This window comes from Portunus trituberculatus, chromosome 17 (genome assembly GCF_017591435.1).
Source record: "Portunus trituberculatus isolate SZX2019 chromosome 17, ASM1759143v1, whole genome shotgun sequence".
Lineage (NCBI taxonomy): Eukaryota > Metazoa > Arthropoda > Malacostraca > Decapoda > Portunidae > Portunus > Portunus trituberculatus.
In genome coordinates, this window is record NC_059271.1 from 23,407,875 (window position 1) to 23,427,287 (window position 19,413).

General features: G+C 41.4%; 1 long non-coding RNA gene across 1 annotated transcript in view; it reads left to right on the plus strand.

Annotated features, from left to right (window-relative positions):
• The window catches only part of LOC123505225, a 92,690-nt gene that overhangs the window by 67,966 nt on the left and 5,311 nt on the right, over window positions 1–19,413 (plus strand). The window lies entirely within an intron of this gene.

Here is a 19,413-nt window from a genome sequence, read left to right on the forward strand (position 1 = left end):
ACGTAATGGTTTGATAATTGCCAGTGACGGATGAGCTAAAGGCTTAAATTTCAAAGAGGCAAAGCAAAAAAACAAGGGAGAAGCTTTCCTGAGTGCTATGAATTTTTAACACCAAGGAAAAAAAACTTCGCCTGAGGATGCTAATAATACTGTGGCGCGCTGACACCATCTGCAATGAGAGAGAGAGAGAGAGAGAGAGAGAGAGAGAGAGAGAGAGAGAGAGAGAGAGAGAGAGAGAGAGAGAGAGAGAGAGAGAGAGAGAGAGAGATATAATAGCAGTATAAATAAGTATCAAATCATCCCGCCAGGAAAGGTAACAAGGTACTGCGTCTGAACATCCTCTGAACCCTAGTCGCTCACATCCTCGAGACCTGGCAGAGGCTACATAGATCCCAAGATTTCGGAGGCATCACGCAACACTCTTAGGACAAAGGAGTTGGAGCGTGAAGTACTGCCAGCGGAGAGCGAGAGTTGGAACCTTACCATTCAATCTCACTGTTCCGTCACTCTTTTCATTTAGTCTCTGCAAAGTCGGTGAGATCCAGGGTGCAATTTTGTAATTCGGTTTCTTGATTTCCACACGCTAATAGATACGCGTCATTTAATTCTCTATTATGCTGATCTATTTATTTTACACTAGTATAATTCATGATCGCTGTTGAGGGAGAGGTAAATACATTCCATATAGGCTCACCATCACGGGGACGGTTCTTCAAGGGATCCGAGAGTTCCTTCAATTGTTGTGGCCTTAACGTTCGCTATTTATCTGTAAAATGCCAAATCCTTTCTATTGTTTCCCTTTTCATGAGTCTAAAAATTCCGACGAGGACTCTTATAATACATCGGAAAGAAAATTATTGTTGCAAATTTACTCACAATGGTGTAGGAATCATTAGCTCCCCGTTGTGTTTTTTTTTTTTATTTATACCATGTGGGCTTTTCACGGGAATTTCTGGGCTAAAGGGGATACTTTTTAGGGTACCTCCTATCTCAAAGCCCACCCGCTAGGAAACCGTTGCCCTGAGTGAGGAAGCCCAACCTGCACTCAGACCGTGGACAGGATTCGAACCCGTGCGCTTGGAGACCCCTCGCATGGTTCCACTGTACCACTTTCCCAATTATTATTTTTATCTAATGTAAAACAAAAGCTTCAACAAAACATGATCTCATTAAGTATAAATCTCGGACTTATTGAAGCTAAAATTCTTGTCTTTTTTTTTTTTTTTGTGTCTACAGTGTGCCTATAACTCCTGTAATATTTATGACCCGACATTAATTAATTTTCATTCACTCTGCCATTTAATCAGCCTAACAGTTTCCCAATCTCTTCACTCCTCTTCACTCTTCTATTCCCTTTTTTGGTATATAAGACCAGTAACAATCTGCCAATCCGTGTCCGATCACCTTCCTACACGCAGCACTTCTGAAGGAGACCGTAAAAGACTTTGAGAGGTAAACTGACCTTATACACTTTTCAGGAACCCTCTTACTTTCTCCTTACTTTTTGTTGGGAAGGCATTTCGCTGTTTTTTTCCTTCAGCTTTAACTTACTCCTACAGCTTTTGTTCACTATCCTTTTGATGGCAAAGAAAAATGTCTCGGAGCGAAGCGAAATGAGACCTAATTGACGCTGAGAGAGGAGGAGGAGGAGGACGAGGAGGAGGAGGAGGAGGAGGAGGAGGCAGAGGAGCGAGAAATGGCGCTATCGTGTCTGTTCATGCAATAAGTGAGAGTATTCAGCTTCTTTTTATCATTCTCTTACTCTATTTATATTTTCCACTCTTTGTCTCTCTGGCCCATATTCTGAAACGCTTTGCTCTCTCACCACAGCTTCTTTTCTAATGACCATAGAGATGATTTGCCAAACTTCCACGCGTTTCTCTTGCTGTTGATGAAACTCGTGTAACTTCAACTAAAACCTTTTGAAAGTAGGGGGTGCACAATAGAAACGTTTGAGAATATGACTCTCTCTCTCTCTCTCTCTCTCTCTCTCTCTCTCTCTCTCTCTCTCTCTGTGTCTATTATTCAGCATGTAGAGCCGATACGAGCCTGGATGTGACGTCACGCGTCAGTTATGTATGGGAGTGTTCGTACAATTTTAATCACGTCAGCTTCGCCATCGCCTAACACGTCTTTGCCACACCACCATTTTTGGCGACACTGCCTCGCAATTTTTTAGCGACTCTAATGGATCGGAGAAAAAAAAGAAGCGGAATAGTAGTTAACTATGTATATTGTAGTAGAAAACGCGGCGTGGATGTGGATGGACTCTGCAGTGTGTGTGTGTGTGTGTGTGTGTGTGTGTGTGTGTGTGTGTGTGTGTGTGTGTGTGTGTGTGTGTGTGTGTGTGTGTGTGTGTGTCATTTTCCGTTTAGCTTGTGGTGGTTATAAGGACTATGGTGCTGATGATAAAAATGAAGGTAAGGTTATGGAGAGAGTACTATGATGGTACTTGGTGGTTTGCTACAATGGTAATACACAAGATGCGGCCTCCATAAATGCGCACTTTGGTAAGTCTAGCTACTCCTCAGCAAGCATTGTCTGCGTAGATGTAGCTTCATATCAGTGAGACGTCGGATCCTGGCTTGACATATTACGTAGTTAGGTATTGAGAACAACTCTTCATCTAAGAGATCATTAAAGTAAATGCTGTGCTGTAATAAGGGATTTGTAGAGAGTGACTTCTCTTTTGTTTATTTTATGAGCCAACTCATTTGAAGCACAAGAGTTGAAAGTGAAGAAGTGTAACAGAAAAGTGAGCTGAAGCATGCAATACTGAGCTTTGCTGAGAATGATACCGTTATCAACGCTTATTTTATGCATCATTGAAGCTCAGCAATACTGATAGTTATAATAATAATAATAACAACAGTAACAATAATAATAATAATAATAACAATAATAATAATAATAATAATAATAATAATAATAATAATAACAAATGCAATAATAATAATAATAATATTAAGAATAGTAATAATAATTATGATAATAATAATAATAATAATAATGGTGATAATAATAATAATAATAATAATAATAATAATAATAATGATAATAATAATAATAATAATAATAATAATAATAATAATAATAATAATAATAATAATAATAATAATAATAATAATAATAATAATAATAATAATAATAAACAACAACAACAACAACAACAACAACAACAACAACAACAACAACAACAATAATAATAATAATAATAATAATAATAATAAAGATAATAACAATGAAGAATATGAATAGAAATAATAATAATGATAATAAAAACAACAACAGGAATGATAATGATATTAATAATAATAATAATAATAATAATAATAATAATAATAATAATAATAAAAGGAATAACAAAAAACAGGAAGAAATAATTATTGATTGCTTACCATAACAGTTAAGAAAGTGATGCGGTATGTCCACCAATGTCCACCAATGTCTACCAATGTCCACCAATGTCCACCAATGTCCACCAATGTCCACCAATGTCTACCAATGTCCACCAATGTCTACCAATGTCCACCAATGTCCACCAGCGGATATTTCCTTTCCTCCAAGAAAATTTTGCCACTATATTTTGCATTTGAATAATTCTTACCTTAATGAATTAGGTTATGCTAAGCTGCATGAAGCTGTACAGGTCAATTTACCATGAACCAAAACAAAAATATTTCAAGTGAATTTTACATGGAATAATATGGAATAATATGGATGGCATATACGTAGAAACATTTCGGAACATTAATAATGAAGAATAATGAAATAAGAAGAGGTACGCTGTGCTTTCGCCTCAAGACACACATTACAAGATGCTTCAGCACTTCACTGATTACAGATGTGCTTTACGAGATTGCTCTCCAAAGGCACACAATGGCACAAGCTCTAGGGAAGCGAAGCAAGGCGAGGCGAGGCGAGGTGAAGTGTAGCATGTCGCGGTTGTGTTCTACTCTTCTGCCGGAGGTTGTAATATTTGAGTGTTGCAGTATGTGCTTGGCTAATGATGATGAAATGAATATGTTAATAACTCTGTGTGTGTGTGTGTGTGTGTGTGTGTGTGTGTGTGTGTGTGTGTGTGTGTGTGTGTGTGTGTGTGTGTGTGCTGTTCATCATTTGTCAGCAATGTGGCTGAGTTATATGTAAAAATTGTGAGCTAGTCTCTCTCTCTCTCTCTCTCTCTCTCTCTCTCTCTCTCTCTCTCTCTCTCTCTCTCTCTCTCTCTCTCTCTCTCTCTCTCTCTCTCTCTCTCTCTCTCTCTCTCTCTCTCTCTCTCTCTCTCTCTCTCTCTCTCTCTCTCTCTCTCTCTCTCTCTCTCTCTCTCTCTCTCTCTCTCTCTCTCTCTCTGTCATCAGCCTCGTCAGAGCTGGAGTGCACAATATAGTCTCTACCGTGCTCTGTCCCCGTGTTTCGTTGCCTTGCTGTACTTCAGGTGCTTTTTCAAACAAGATTCACACGAGTGTTGCAAATGGAGCGCACAGCCAAAGCCTCGCTGTGCGAGTTCTGATTTTCATCCCACGAGTTAACTGTCTGTAAATACCTGTTATGCCACAAGGACATGGCTAGTTTATCTCCTTATCTCATATTTTGTTGAGTGTGAGTATACATGCTCACGACTTGGTTCATTTCCTTTTCAGAACAATCATATTTGAGATACAACCTTATTTTATGGAAGTACAAGGCTAACCAATTTTAAATGTGTTTTGAGATCTATCTTTGTTTCATTTCGAGAAAATTAAAAGTATGTTTATTTCTATCTTCATGTGGGATTTCAATTATTTTCATTTTCATTAAAGGAGGAGTTGGGAAGCCGCCACTCGCTGAGGTGCGCATTCTCTGGATGTTTCTCACCTTAGAGATGTCTGTTTATTTTCAATAATATTGATAGTTTTCTTTAATTTTCATTAATTTATTATGTGGGAAGCCGCCATTCACTAAGGTGCGCATTTCCCTGATTTTCCCGTGTCTCCTTGGTTACGCAGTCTGGGATTAATACAACCTTCTTTGTCGTCTGGGATGCGAGACGGCTTATTCTTCAAATTACCACAAATTTTCTCTGAACGTAGCTTTCCGAGAAAATCATTTGTCTCGAATCTTGTAAGAGAAAGGACTGGACAGACTGAATATCATATATTTCCCTCAAGACGCATGTCAAGAGTGGTGTGGTGATCACAACGCAACACTAATAAGTAGGTGTGTTGCGATATATGTGACATTTTGCGGACTGCTTGCATCATTATGTCACCGCCTGTCTGAACCTAATGTCACCATGACAAATATTCTTCTTGATGGGGCAAGACCATCAGTGTTGTCGAACAATTTTCCAAAATGTTAAGCAGTGTAGCAAATCTCTCTGTACAGGCATAGTTTAGACACAATACTCGTATGATATTAGGCAGCGTAACTTCACAGTAATTATGTGTGAGTATCTGAGCTCGAGCAGTAGTCACACAAGTATTCTTACCCTTCTTTTTGTAAAGAAATTAAAGATTATGTGATTGATACTGTGCTGTACCCAACACGCTGGCTTCTATTGGGACACCGTCTATGTATCTATCCGTGGACATGAGCGAGACACTGTTATGAGCTCTTGAACGTGCGACAAATTGCGGGAGCATTATCGGCAGCCACTCTAGCTCTCTTTCCACTCGCTTCTCTCATGATTACCTCATTTAGCGGCTCTTACTGTGCGAGCAAATGCTGGCCAGTGCTCTACTCTGCGGGACCTACGAGAGTGCCGCCTTTCTCTGTGTCGGGATGCATGATGGTGGGAATTTATCCTATTTTGCTTAAAAAGGAACTTTCCATGAGTCACACCAAATTGTCCTGCATTGTGACAGATTGCCTTTTAATTATTTCTTTATTTTCTACCCGTTTTACATTATAAAGATTTGTGTAATTTTTTATTTCAATTTTCCATGTCTACATAAAAAGGTTTTGAACTCTCTCTCTCTCTCTCTCTCTCTCTCTCTCTCTCTCTCTCTCTCTAATACAAGTAACATTAATCAATATTCATTTATAGATTTGCTGACGTTTTGGTGGTGACTCTTTGTAACCACAGTCTCTTACTGCTGGGTCTGTGTTACAATTCTATCGCGTCATTTTACTTCCAGTGGTTCACGGCCACGACTGTAACGGCGCCTGACTCTGACGGCTCTGTCAATTAACCTTCACCGGTAGATCATTCGTCTGTCCTTCGTTTTCTCGTTGAATAGTTGAAAAATAGTCTTTTATATGCTGTCAGGCCCTATTCCATCAATGCCTTTCTCACCACTTTATTCAAGCTCTTTGTGTCTCCCTTTTCTGACACATGCTGAATATTTCCTCTTCCTTTTCCATTTTGTCAGGCTATCATGAACCTTTCAACCTAACACAAAACTGTTACATGACTTTATACACTCATTTTTCCTCTCTCTTTTTATATTCATGCACTACCAATGAAGCGTGTGTGTGTGTGTGTGTGTGTGTGTGTGTGTGTGTGTGTTTCACCGTTTGATCTGCTGCAGTCTCTGACGAGACAGCCAGACGTTACCCTACGGAACGAGCTCAGAGCTCATTATTTCCGATCTTCGGATAGGCCTGAGACCAGGCACACACCACATACCGGGACAACAAGATCACAACTCCTCGATTTACATCCCGTACCTACTCACTGCTAGGTGAACAGGGGCTACACGTGAAAGGAGACACACCCAAATATCTCCACCCGGCCGGGGAATCGAACCCCGGTCCTCTGGTTTGTGAAGCCAGCGCTCTAACCACTGAGCTACCGGGCCGTGTGTGTGTGTGTGTGTGTGTGTGTGTGTGTGTGTGTGTGTGTGTGTGTGTGTGTGTGTGTGTGTGTGTGTGTGTGTGTATGTATGTATGTGAGTGAGTGTAAGTGTGTGAGTGAGTGTAAATGTGTGAGTGAGTGTGTGTGTGTGTGTGTGTGTGTGTGTGTGTGTGTGTGTGTGTGTGTGTGTGTGTGTGTGTGTGTGTGTGTGTGTGTGTGTGTGTGTGTGTGTGTGTGTGTGTGTGTCTTCCTCGTGGCTCTCAGTAAATCTTACATACTCGCTGTTGACATTAGTATCGATTTATAGTTTTTTTTTCTGTTCAAACCACGAGACTGATGCTGACTGCTCTCAGTCAGGCACATTACAAACGCTGGACAAACGTGAACATCGCATCCACTGACAATATAATTTGAATATTCCTATGCATACTAATACCGACCCTTCCTTCAAAATCAATTAATAACATCCAGAAAACAAAGGAAGGAAACACGAGCAAGGAAAGCAATAGGGTTTTTCACTTTATTATTTCCTTTTCCTTAGTTTCGCAAAAAAAAAAAAAGAAAAAAAAATACAAGGATTGCTTCTCAAGTTTTTTTTTCTATGATGCAAGAGATGTAAGAGAATTCCTGGTTGCATTGTGAGATTAGTATTGTATCATTTTTCTAATCAAGCATATTCCGTAATGATAAAATATGTCTTGCAATACACCGAAAAAATGATGATGACACAATCTGAATTTCAAACACCATTCTGACGAAAAGAATATTGTTGGAGTTACGTAAAATTTTACATCACCATTATCCGATACTCTGACATTCTCTTTAAGTACTTCCCACGGATCATACAGCATTAATTACAACACACACACGGTATTAGGGGGATCAGGGAGCTTTTCTCGGTATCATCATACTATTAAATTATCTCCTGGATTTATGGTTTCATTGTCGTGATTTATAAACACCGTATATGAAAATAAAGACTAGATTTGACGAAGTTTTTGTACAGTTTTACTTTTAATTTAACTGACAGAACTTAAATTTTATAACCAAGAAAGTTTGCTTCTTTTTTCTCCCCCATCCCATTTGTAGTAATGAATCTATGTGTACTAATCCTCAACACACCATGAGTATTCAGCCTTTAATTTTTCACTGCTCAGCTCACATTTACCTGGAATGCTTTCTTTCCTGTCTCTGTAGTCTTCCATGACAAATACACTCCAGCCTTCCATCGTTGCCGTCACTCTCAGGCGTCAGATCATCGTGCGTCAGAAACTTCATAAAAATCTGATTTTTCCGTGACATTCGTAAAAATCAATGCTTGCTGTCACTCTAGGCTCATTTCCCACTTTTTCTTTCGTAATTTTAAATAATTCGCACTTGTTCATGGCAGGTATATAGTTTTTCAACGATGTTTTCATCCTTCACACCTTTCCCTGTTAACGTTTTTCGGTAGAGGAAGCAGTTTCTACTAAAAGGAAAGGCGAGCTGCTCTTTCATCAAGTACCCTAGTGCAGCTCCAATTTCCACGATTTTTTTTTCACTCAACAGCACAGCACAAGCCTCAGATAACAGGTGTCTGTATTCTGTGTCAAGTGACGAAAGAGTAACTTGAAACTTAACTTGCCTAAACCCAAATGATTGTTACATGACAAAAAACAATAAAAAAGATAAATAAATAAATACAAATAAAACAAATGTTAATAATATAAATAAACAAAAAATAAATCAATAAAACTACGAACATTCAAAGGATACAACTATTCAATCAGTCGTCACGCTGTCAGCAGTGGTCTTTGGAATTTAAACAATCATATAAAGTTTGGACAGAAATCCCGCAATGGAGAGGTTAATGTCTTTTGGTGATGCGTGGGCCAGGTATGATGGGGTTTGTTAAGACACATGCATTCCATCACTCCACAAAACAGTGATCAAATTCACCACCAATTCTATAATTGACTTTATGATAATCTAACCAATTACTTTTCTTCAATCCTAATCACTCTTTTATTCATACAGTTTTCTTTTATTTCTGTAATCCTACAAATTGGTAAAACTTTTGATCTGGAACTTCCATTCCCTCTTCACCACAAATATAACATTTTCAAACGCACTTAACCGCAGCTGGTAATTCCCTCAATTTGCCTCTCCCCTTCCACAATATTTTTTAACCTTTACTTGGATTTCTGCTTGTTTGTTTGGTGCTCTCTCTCTCTCTCTCTCTCTCTCTCTCTCTCTCTCTCTCCTATCTGAACTTCAAATCACTCTCCAATCCTCCGTCATTCAAACGCACGCTAACTTCACTCATTGACTTTCTTCCGTTAGTCGCCAACCCAAGCATCCTCCATTTTTAAGTAATCTCTCTCGGCATTCAGCAATATTTCTCGATTCATGGTCAGTGCGTGCAAGAATCTGCTGCTGGAAAAGATTACCTTTCGCCATTTTACACAACACAAAACGTTTGATGGCCTTGTCTTTCTATAGTCCCGTTTTGCATTTATGTTTTCCTCCTTTCACTATTCTGAAAAATGCTTCATGTAATCACACTCCCTTCTGGTGCATTCATCCAGTACGGACTTACACAACACGGTATTCCACACTGTGCCTCAAGCAGTAGAATTGGGCACTGATAATTCATATTTATGATGTCAGGAACTGCATGGATGTCGTCTATTTTGGTGTTTAAAGAATCTTGTTACTATGTGCTGTAAAATAGATATACAGAAAGTAAATAACCTGCAAATGGCAGCATGTAAGTTCTTGATAAATATTGTGTCGAAATAGAATAATGTTGAGTTATAACAGGAAACTGGATTGAGGAAGTTACTGAAGTAAGAAGAGCCAGGATATAACAAGGATATGTATATGTCACAGCTTGTTGGTTTGTTAGAAGACGATATTGATAAATTACAAATTTATTGTCTCCTCGCAGGACAAAACAATATCGGTAACAAAGAAGCTGTCTGTCACTGACCACAAGACAAATGATTGGTCCTTACACGAATTTATTGATGATCATTACAGATAATTAATGAAGGTGGAAACAATACTATCTCCACCTACGAACTCATGAAACAAAAACATACTGGAATCAGATAAACATCTTTATGCATGACTACATAATATAACATACGATGGGAAGATATTATAGTGACAACTCTCAAACAACATCTATCACAACGAAGCAGAAATTAATACTGAGCTGTAATGTAGAATATATTAATGAAGACTCCGTTAATTATAGGTGAATATATAAAAGAATAGATAAGAATGGCACTAGAATCCAGTTAACGGAAAAAAGCGGTGCTATAGTCTATTCACTTCGCTAAAGACTATTAAAACCGATAAGACAATTTAGGAAACAATTGAGCGTGGCAAGGCGGTGCAGTTATGATCCCTTTGCAACCCAACCCCGATGAGGTGCTGGCGAACCATTTGGTGCTAAGGAGCTGCAGTCAAGAATTAAGCAGATGAAACTGAAAGAAATACTAAAAAGGAGAGGAAATGCTTAGACGAGTCTGCACTTAATTAGAACACAGAGATAGAATGTGGGATTTGTAAATGTTAAAAAATAGTCTCTAACAGAAATTGGTTGCATTAAATTTTGTATAGAAGTGTGTGTGTGTGTGTGTGTGTGTGTGTGTGTGTGTGTGTGTGTGTGTGTGTGTGTGTGTGTGTGTGTGTGTGTGTGTGTGTGTGTGTGTGTGTGTGTGTGTGTGTGTGTGTGTGTGTGTGTGTGTGTGTGTGTGTGTGTGTGTGTGTGTGTGTGTGTGTGTGTGTGTGTGTGTGTGTGTGTGTGTGTGTGTGTACGCAGGCTTGATAATCATCTAATATATTGTACCATTTTGTTGAAAGTTTACACTTCATATCAGAAAATCTGTGAACAGTGGTGTAATTTTTCGTCTTTGGAACACAGCACTGTTCACTTTCTTGATTAGAAAGATACAGTACCTGCTGGATTATCAGTAAAACCTCTGTGAACATATCAAAGCGCAAACCTCCGACACTTAATCCTCAAAATAGTGGTGAATTTCTCTCTCTCTCTCTCTCTCTCTCTCTCTCTCTCTCTCTCTCTCTCTCTCTCTTGGGATCTTCTTGTGCATATCTAATAATTACTTGGCCATCGCAGTCCAGAGCCACATCTCTGAAGCACCATCGCAGACGTCCCTCGCGGCCCATCTCAAACCTCCGATGTGCAATGACGGCAGGAAGTGAAGGAAATAACTGTCATCACTGGAGACAAACTGGAAACACGAAATGAAAACGTTTTGAAATACAAGGAACCCGCGGATGATTGCTATTGCATGTCACTGCTGCTGCCTTCCACGAACAGACTGTCTTGGAGCTCAGATGAAGCCACGCATTTCTTCTTCCTTTTCTTCCCTCTTCATCATTACCACGGGAAGCTATGAATACCTCGACAACGTCCATTTTTCATCATATCCTTGGCGCGTAGGGAAAACTTCACTAGTGGTTCGAATGAATTGAAACCCCGGAACTCGTTTTTTTATTTTTTGTCGACGCAACTTAGTCCAATGAGGACATCCCGGAGAGAGAGAGAGAGAGAGAGAGAGAGAGAGAGAGAGAGAGAGAGAGAGAGAGAGAGAGAGAGAGAGAGAGAGAGAGAGAGAGAGAGAGAGAGAGAGAGAGAGAGAGAGAGAGAGAGAGAGAGAGAGAGAGAGAGAGAGAGAGAGAGAGAGAGAGAGAGAGAGAGAGAGAGAGAGAGAGAGAGAGAGAGAGACGCCGTGGACATGAGACGCCAAGAGCTTCCATTGCCACTGAATGGAAACACCGTTGTTGCTATGAGGACGTGACGACTTGGTGAGACAGCCGCCCGCCTTCTGTTATGGCCTCCTGCACTAACCACGGTGGCGAGAAAGTTGAGGGTGATACCTGTATGTGTGTGTGTGTGTGTGTGTGTGTGTGTGTGTGTGTGTGTGTGTGTGTGTGTGTGTGTGTGTGTGTGTGTGTGTGTGTACTTTGAAAAAAACACCTCGTTCTAGCTTTCACCACAACACTTCGTCAAGGAATATTACCCCGCTAACCAAAGCACTCCCCTCTGGACAACACGGCAGTAAAAGCCTCAGATGTAGCGCAGAGCAGACGCCCCTCCCCATTCACACTCCAGATGTGGTACTGGCGCGGCGCTGCTATCTGCGAGGCGGGAGGAGATGGGCAGCAAGGAAGGTCGTGAAATAGTGAAATGCGCCTCCTCCGACCTCGCATCCCTAAGGTGTAGGAAATGAGTTTCTGGTGAAGGGAGCGAAAAAAAAAAAATGTAAATCTTAAAATCTCGCACAGATATTTACCGCAATCTGAGCGGAAGGGCAGAGCGAGCAGACCAGGCCATCGGACCCGACGTTCAGAATTTAGTATCAGGGTCCTCCTAAAAAATAACCCGAGGAAATGGTTCTTCGCTGAATGTGGGAATAAAGAAAAGAAACGGGAACCTGAGCTTAGAATGCATAGGGAACAGAGAGAGAGAGAGAGAGAGAGAGAGAGAGAGAGAGAGAGAGAGAGAGAGAGAGAGAGAGAGAGAGAGAGAGTCTATAAGCTTTATCTATATTCCTAAACCGCTTTCCTTGGACGCTCAGAATCAGGACAAATGAACTCCAAACATCAAACTTTTCTTCCTTAATACTCGCTGCCCATGATAAGAGTGGAGAGGTGGCGGCGTTGTGACGGGAGCGGCGGAGGCGGCAAGTAGCGGTGGAGAGCGGCAAGGAGAGGACGGGGAGGGAGAATGATGGCGGACGGGCGGAATGAGGTGGGCAGGTGGTATAGTGCAGTGCTGTGGGAGGGTGAGGGAAAGGAATGCGTAAGTATAGCGACTCCTCGAACACCTATCTGGAGTCTTGCTCAAAATATCGATCTTCACGTTCTCACGCACCTCGTTAACGCTTAAAGTTGAGGGCGGTGCGCTGAAGTGGGTGCCTCCTCGATACTGTGGAGTGCGCTCGACCCGCCACGTTCTTTCATTTCTCCGACGAAGACAATAGAGCATTCCTCGCCCTCAATCCCTCCTTAAGTTTCGAAAATGTACGCGGAAATATTTTCTTCTGAGGTCATAGAAAAGAGGATCGGTGATTGGAAGAGGTGAAGAGCAGGGAAGCTGGCACGAGGAAGAGGCGGCGGCGGCGGCGGAGGAGGAGGAGGAGGAGGAGGAGGAGGAGGAGGAGGAGGAGGAGGAGGTCTATTGAAATATGGAAGTAATAAGACGCTCATTGGTCCATAACGAGACTAGGTTACATGGTTTGATATTCTACATTACTCAGCAACTCGCCAATATCATTATGAAGAAGTGGCCTCTTCTCCGGCCACCGCCCCATCATCATCATCATCATCATCATCATCATCATCATCCTTCTGAGAGGCCTCGTATGTGGTATTACCCTGCAGCTCACAACCGCTTCTTCCTGCACAAACCATGCCTCCTAAATGAAAAAAAGAAGTCCTCTTCATATTCAAAAGGACACAATATTCTAGCCAATATGTTCTCTCTCTCTCTCTCTCTCTCTCTCTCTCTCTCTCTCTCTCTCTCTCTCTCTCTCTCTCTCTCTCTCTCTCTCTCTCTCTCTCCCCTTCTACGTGTTCCTCATTCACACACTCCAATATTCTGCAATCTGCCTCCAATACTGTTTCATTTCTTGCAGTATCCACACGGTACATGCACTCCATAAGGGAATCAATATCCACACTCTCTTTGCTGGCTACGCATCACCGTGTACTTGGCTCCTTGGATTCTATGCTGTCTCCATTTTCTGGACTTAGTGTTTCGAATCAACATCTTTTTTCATATACGATGCTTTACGATACTGCTCGGTAGACTCCGAATCTGAACTCAAGAGACAAAGCTTCAAGTTATACCAGTTTGTGTTGAATCATTAGGGGCTTTGAAAGGCAGATTAGAAAAATTCAAGAGGGAAATGACAGGTGGAAATAGGTAGGTTTCGTTCAAGGATTGCCACGTTTAGGCCTGATGGATTAACGTAGCTTCCCTCATTTCCTTCTTTTATAGTGAACAAAGGCTTTAAAGAAAAAAAGATTGGTGTACATCCAGCTAATGGAAAATTCCCAGCTCATTCCCTCGCCGCCAGTCCTGTCCACACAACCTGACTTGTCTGGCAGCATCTACACACCTTGCCATCAGACTCATTATAAGTCACAGTGGCGAAAACACCATAATTATGAAGTGAGATTGGTATGCAGATTTGAGCCATTAAAATGGAAATTTCTGGACTTAATACATGACAAGAGCTATTATGACTCATTTACGTAAGTAGCGTCAAGGCCCAAATGTATAGTGTGCACGGCGCCGCCATAACACCTCCAAGCCACTAGAAAACTGCAGAGGTGTTAATATTTCACTCCGTTCATCATGCTTGTTGTATGTTTGCCCGGGAGATCTTAAGGTGGAGTGAGTGCATGGAGAGCTCGTTTCCTGAAATAATGGTATGATGTTGAAATAACTCCTATCCACGCCAGAGTTCCCTGCTTTTTACTCCTTTAATTTTTTTCTTCCCTATTATTTTTTTTTTTGGGGAGGGACCAGTTTCAGTTTGAGCAATTTACTCCAATCATTGTTGTCGAAGTTGTTGAAAGAAAAGAAAGCAAAAATTTCCAGGAAACATCATCGTGTACTCTTTTTAGGAGCACTATGTTTTCCCCTCGCCACTGAGGACGGCAAGTTTGTTTTCCTAAGTAGGATTTGCCTCGCGAAAACTGAGCTTCACAACGAGAAGAAGGAGAAGGAGGAGGAGGAGGAGGAGGAGGAGCAGGAGGAGGAGGAGCAGGAGGAGGAGGAGGAGGAGGAGGAAGAGGCGGCGAAGGAAGAGGAGAAGGAAATATAAAAGTAAAGGAAGGAACAAGAGAGAATAAGAGAGAAATGTAATGAATGAGAAACTGAGGAGGAAGAGGAGGAGGAGGCGCGAGTGATGATGGATGTGGTGGTGCAGGAGGGAGTGAAGTAGGTGTTGGTCTTGGGGAGAGAAAAGACGTGGCGCTGAAGAAGAGGGATGGCCGGGTGCCCCGAGCTGAACAGGGCGAAGTGCAGGAGAGATAGTGAGGACACCGTATATCACTATCTTCCAGGGACAGGCTATTCTCTCTCTCTCTCTCTCTCTCTCTCTCTCTCTCTCTCTCTCTCTCTCTCTCTCTCTCTCTGCAATGGCCACGCTTCGTACAAACACGATTACAGAAAGTGGAACCGGCAGAAACAGATAGAAAACTCCTTACCGAGTCACAAAACACAATCCAAACCCGGTTGGATGAACTTCCCTCTTGCTCTCAAATTTGGAAAGAGGAGGAGGATGAAGGGAAGGAAACGAATGAGCACTCTTTGAATAGCAGCGTCCGAGGAGTCACTATCGCGCATGTCTAGATGCGGTTAAGAAGATAACAAAATGGAACGAGGAAAATAAGGAGGAGGAAAAGAGTCGTAGGTTTTTATATCATTCACAAGGAAGTAAAGGATGGGAAGCTTAGATTGCGCAGACGTTCACTGATGGGCATCTTTGAGTGGCTTAGAATGTATCATGTATTGTGAGTTTTAGACGAATGGAATGGATTCGATTGTTAGTACTGAATCATAAGAGAGCTTTGTGGGAAAGTTAGACAAATCTATGAATGAGATGATAGGTATAAATAGGAAGATCTGTTTCATATAGTGACTGCCACGTGTAGACCTGATGACATCTTGCAGGTTTCCTTAATCTTTTATATTGTTATCTTTCGTAACCACCTTGATGCAACGATGGAATGAGATAGACAGAAGAACAAGACTTACGTATTCTGTTGTTATCATCCATCTTTCCCTTTGCTTAGATATTGACGATCACTTTGCTGCGGCGATGTATGGAGACAAACAAGAGACAAACAAGAGATAGACAAGATAAACTTAGCCAAGATACAAGATACGAGTCCACTGCTATGTAGGTTTCTAATTCCCCACCACCAAGTCAGGTATGGGGGGCACGAGGCTCAGGTATGGCTGGCACGGCGTTCCCTTCGTCTCTCCTCGCACCTCCTTGCCCTGCCCCTCTCTCCTGCTGACTCACTCCAAATTCCTTTTGCGCCATTGTTGCCTTGTGGACACGGACATAATTGTGTGTAATGACGCCCGGGAAAGGTTAATGTACACTCCTGTTTTGCTGTAACTACTACTACTACTACTACTACTACTACTACTACTACTACTACTACTACTACTACTACTACTACTACTACTACTACTACTACTACTACTACTACTACTACTACAACAGCTACAACTACTATTACAACTACAACTGCTACAACAACAACAACAACGCTACAACAACAACAACAACAACTACTACTACTACTACTACTACTACTACTACTACTATTACCTCTACTACTACCACAGCTACTACATTCTGCTCACGATAACTAGAAGCACAACCTTTTCCCTCACGGCGGAGCTTGGCAGGGCTTTCATTCTCTTCATTGGGTAACAGTGTCCCGAGGAGGGGGCTTGTGCCTCTAGTCTAGAGATCGTGAACAGAGTATGCTGCTACTCCTACTCCTTCTCCTACTAATACTACTGCTACTACTACTACTACTACTACTACTACTACTACTACTACTACTACTACTACTACTACGGCGACGACACCTACTGATTTATTTCAATATTGTCGATGCCATAATTTAAATGAGTTTGCGAAACTTTACCTCAATTTTTTCAAGGAAGGCTATAGCCCGTATTTCAGCTGTTCCCAGCCACTAACTAGCCTCCCTCTGTGGACATAAATATATATGAAACGGCCACAACGGAGCATGATGGGTTGGTCCGTGATTAGTGACGTCACGCGCGGTGCAGTGTCATGCATTGGTCGCTCGGCTCAATAGCTTATGGAGCTGTGTGGGGCGAGTTGGCGGTATCATTCAGAATTAAGCAGTGGAAAATCGGATTCTGGGCAAGTTTTATTAATTGGGTGAATATCTGGTATCGTTTACCTTGGTGACGCAATATGCAAATATAGATATATGTTTGTGACAACCACGTACTTCAGTGTGGTGGTGAGACTTGAAAATCAGCAACTGAATATTCAAATTGATTCGCGCATGTCGTCGGTACTGAAATCACTCGTCACTAAAGTCTGATGGAAATAATATCCTCTACAAAATTAATACATAAAATGTGTCGACCACAAATCTATTAAACTTGGCGAGAAAGCTCTACATACATAGTGTTTTCGGAATAGGAAGCACTGTATATCAATGCAACTACTCGTTGAGTGAATTAACATCTTACTTCGACTTCACACAAAAACTACAATAATCTCTTCAATGTTCATTATTACAAGGAGGTAATGAAGTATCTAGTATATTCGGTGTAAACCTGCTTATAAAGATGTAAAATAGAAGTGGTAAAAACACATTACTTTTATTGAGGGGACAAAGGATTAACGCCGCCAACCCGGCAGACAAGGCCACGAGGGTAAGACAATTAACGTGTGAAACTAGAGCACGATGTAACAAGACTCTTATGAGGGAGTTAGCGAGGCGCCTCATCAACATAATGGCCAGCCGAGCGCGGAGTGGCTGCCCTAACCCTGTTCCTCTTACAGCCCATCATCCCTCACCAGCCACACTGCTCTACCACATCACCACTCTTGACCATCGCCTTCATCACCACCACCACAACCATCACCACTACCACGCACCAGCTGCTAACCATGAAAGCCAGCACATCTGCCTCTCTGCCTTTCTGCTTCCGCTCTCATGGTATTATAACTGTGCTGCGAAAACATGTGATATACACGGCTGAGATCTTCATCCTTCTCGCAGACACACGAGGCAACAGGTGGTCTTTCTTAAGAGGATCCTGATTTATTAAGCGCCAAGTACCGGATGTACCGGAAAGCACACGTCCGTCCCAGGGAAATTAGTTATGTGTGAGCAAGATACACTAATTAACGAGGTGTGTCATGGGTGGACAAGGAGTAATGACCGTAATACTAGTGACGGTTAAGCTGAGGTAACATGTTTCTTGTCAAGAGTAAGTAAGTGTATGTATAGTATTTTCGGTGCTTCTCTGACTTATATCTGATGAATAAGGACTAGGCGGAATGTTATGTTGAAGAGGCGCTCCACTTGAGGTTGAGTGAGAGGCTGGTAATACAACTGTTTTCTTCTCATGTTTACTTATTATGACTGCAAGTACTCAAGTAGTCAGGACTATGGTGTCCTTTCTACAAATAGTAGTAGTTTTATTAGTGTTCATCAGATATCTATACTTTAAATTCCCAATGCATAATATCCCTTATAAATGTCAAAGTTTTTGTTGCATTTGCAGATATCTCTCTTTTCCCTTTCACAAAGTTTTCCCCACTCGTATCCTTGCCATCAAGTGACCTCTATTTTGTTATCTTTCTACCACGTTTGGAATACAACTTTTCTCTTAAATTGCTATAATGAGATTACGAGGCGCCTAAAGAGTGGCAGCAACTCATGGTTTGGTGATGTCCCCTCTGATTTCCACAATCTTGGGTTGACTCACCAACTTCATGGTTGTGGTCTCGTGCATAACTGAAAAAACTTATTAACTCCTTCATAATATAAATTAATAATTCAATTAATAACTAACTAAAAACAATATGTTGATATTATTTCTGCTCTTGGTAGTTTGGTAGTTTCTAGGTATCTACCGATTTTCCCATTATTTGAACAAGTAACCTTTCTTTAGTGTGTGTGTGTGTGTGTGTGTGTGTGTGTGTGTGTGTGTGTGTGTGTGTGTGTGTGTGTGGTGTGTGTGTGTGTGTGTGTGTGTGTGTGTGTGTGTGTGTGTGTGTGTGTGTGTGTGTGTGTGTGTGTGTGTGTGTGTGTGTGTGTGTACTAAGTACTTGACCGACAAGCAACTTAGTAAAACTTTCACGTGTGTGCAACGAAAAATCTTCTCGTTACATGATTGGTTTCCGCTAACTAATTAATACCTGGTCGCAATGGCTTATGACAAAGTTTTTTTTTTCCTTGTAAGACTTAAGAGACTTCTCAGAAAAAAAGGTCAGTTTGGTAGAGTGTGTGACCTAAAAAGTTCTTATTATGGAGGACAAGTTTCGATAACATCTATTTGCTTGTTCTATTTCTCAGCTGCTGTTGTGTTGTCCGTGCCCCGTTTTCCTCGCTCGTCGACCTGCCGAGTCTCGCCGACTATCCTTGTCACTTTCATCGACCTCTATTCTTTCTGACCTCTCCTTCCTTGACAAATTTCGTACCACTCTCGCTGAAATCTTTTCTCAGTTTTTGTTCGTTATTCTCGACATTTTCTCCACTGTCTATTCCATTTCCTGAATCTTATCCTTCCTGACCTTGCTCCTGCTAGTCGTCAAGATTTCTTGCAGACATTCGCCTTTGTGTATATCCGTGTTCCTATTCTCTCGAAATTCTTCCAACCCAGTTTTCTCTCGCCTCTCTTACTTGCCTTCCTTTGCTTCTGTAACATCTCTACTAACAACAGAATTAAGGAAAAAATTTAATGCAAATATGGAAATCATGAGTAAACATTACTGAAGTGCCTGACGAAGAGAAGCGGAATCGACCCGCCTTCTCATGTGCAGGGAACATCTCCTAAGGGACGTTATTACTGGAACGAGCCAAGACACCGCCTCACTAAT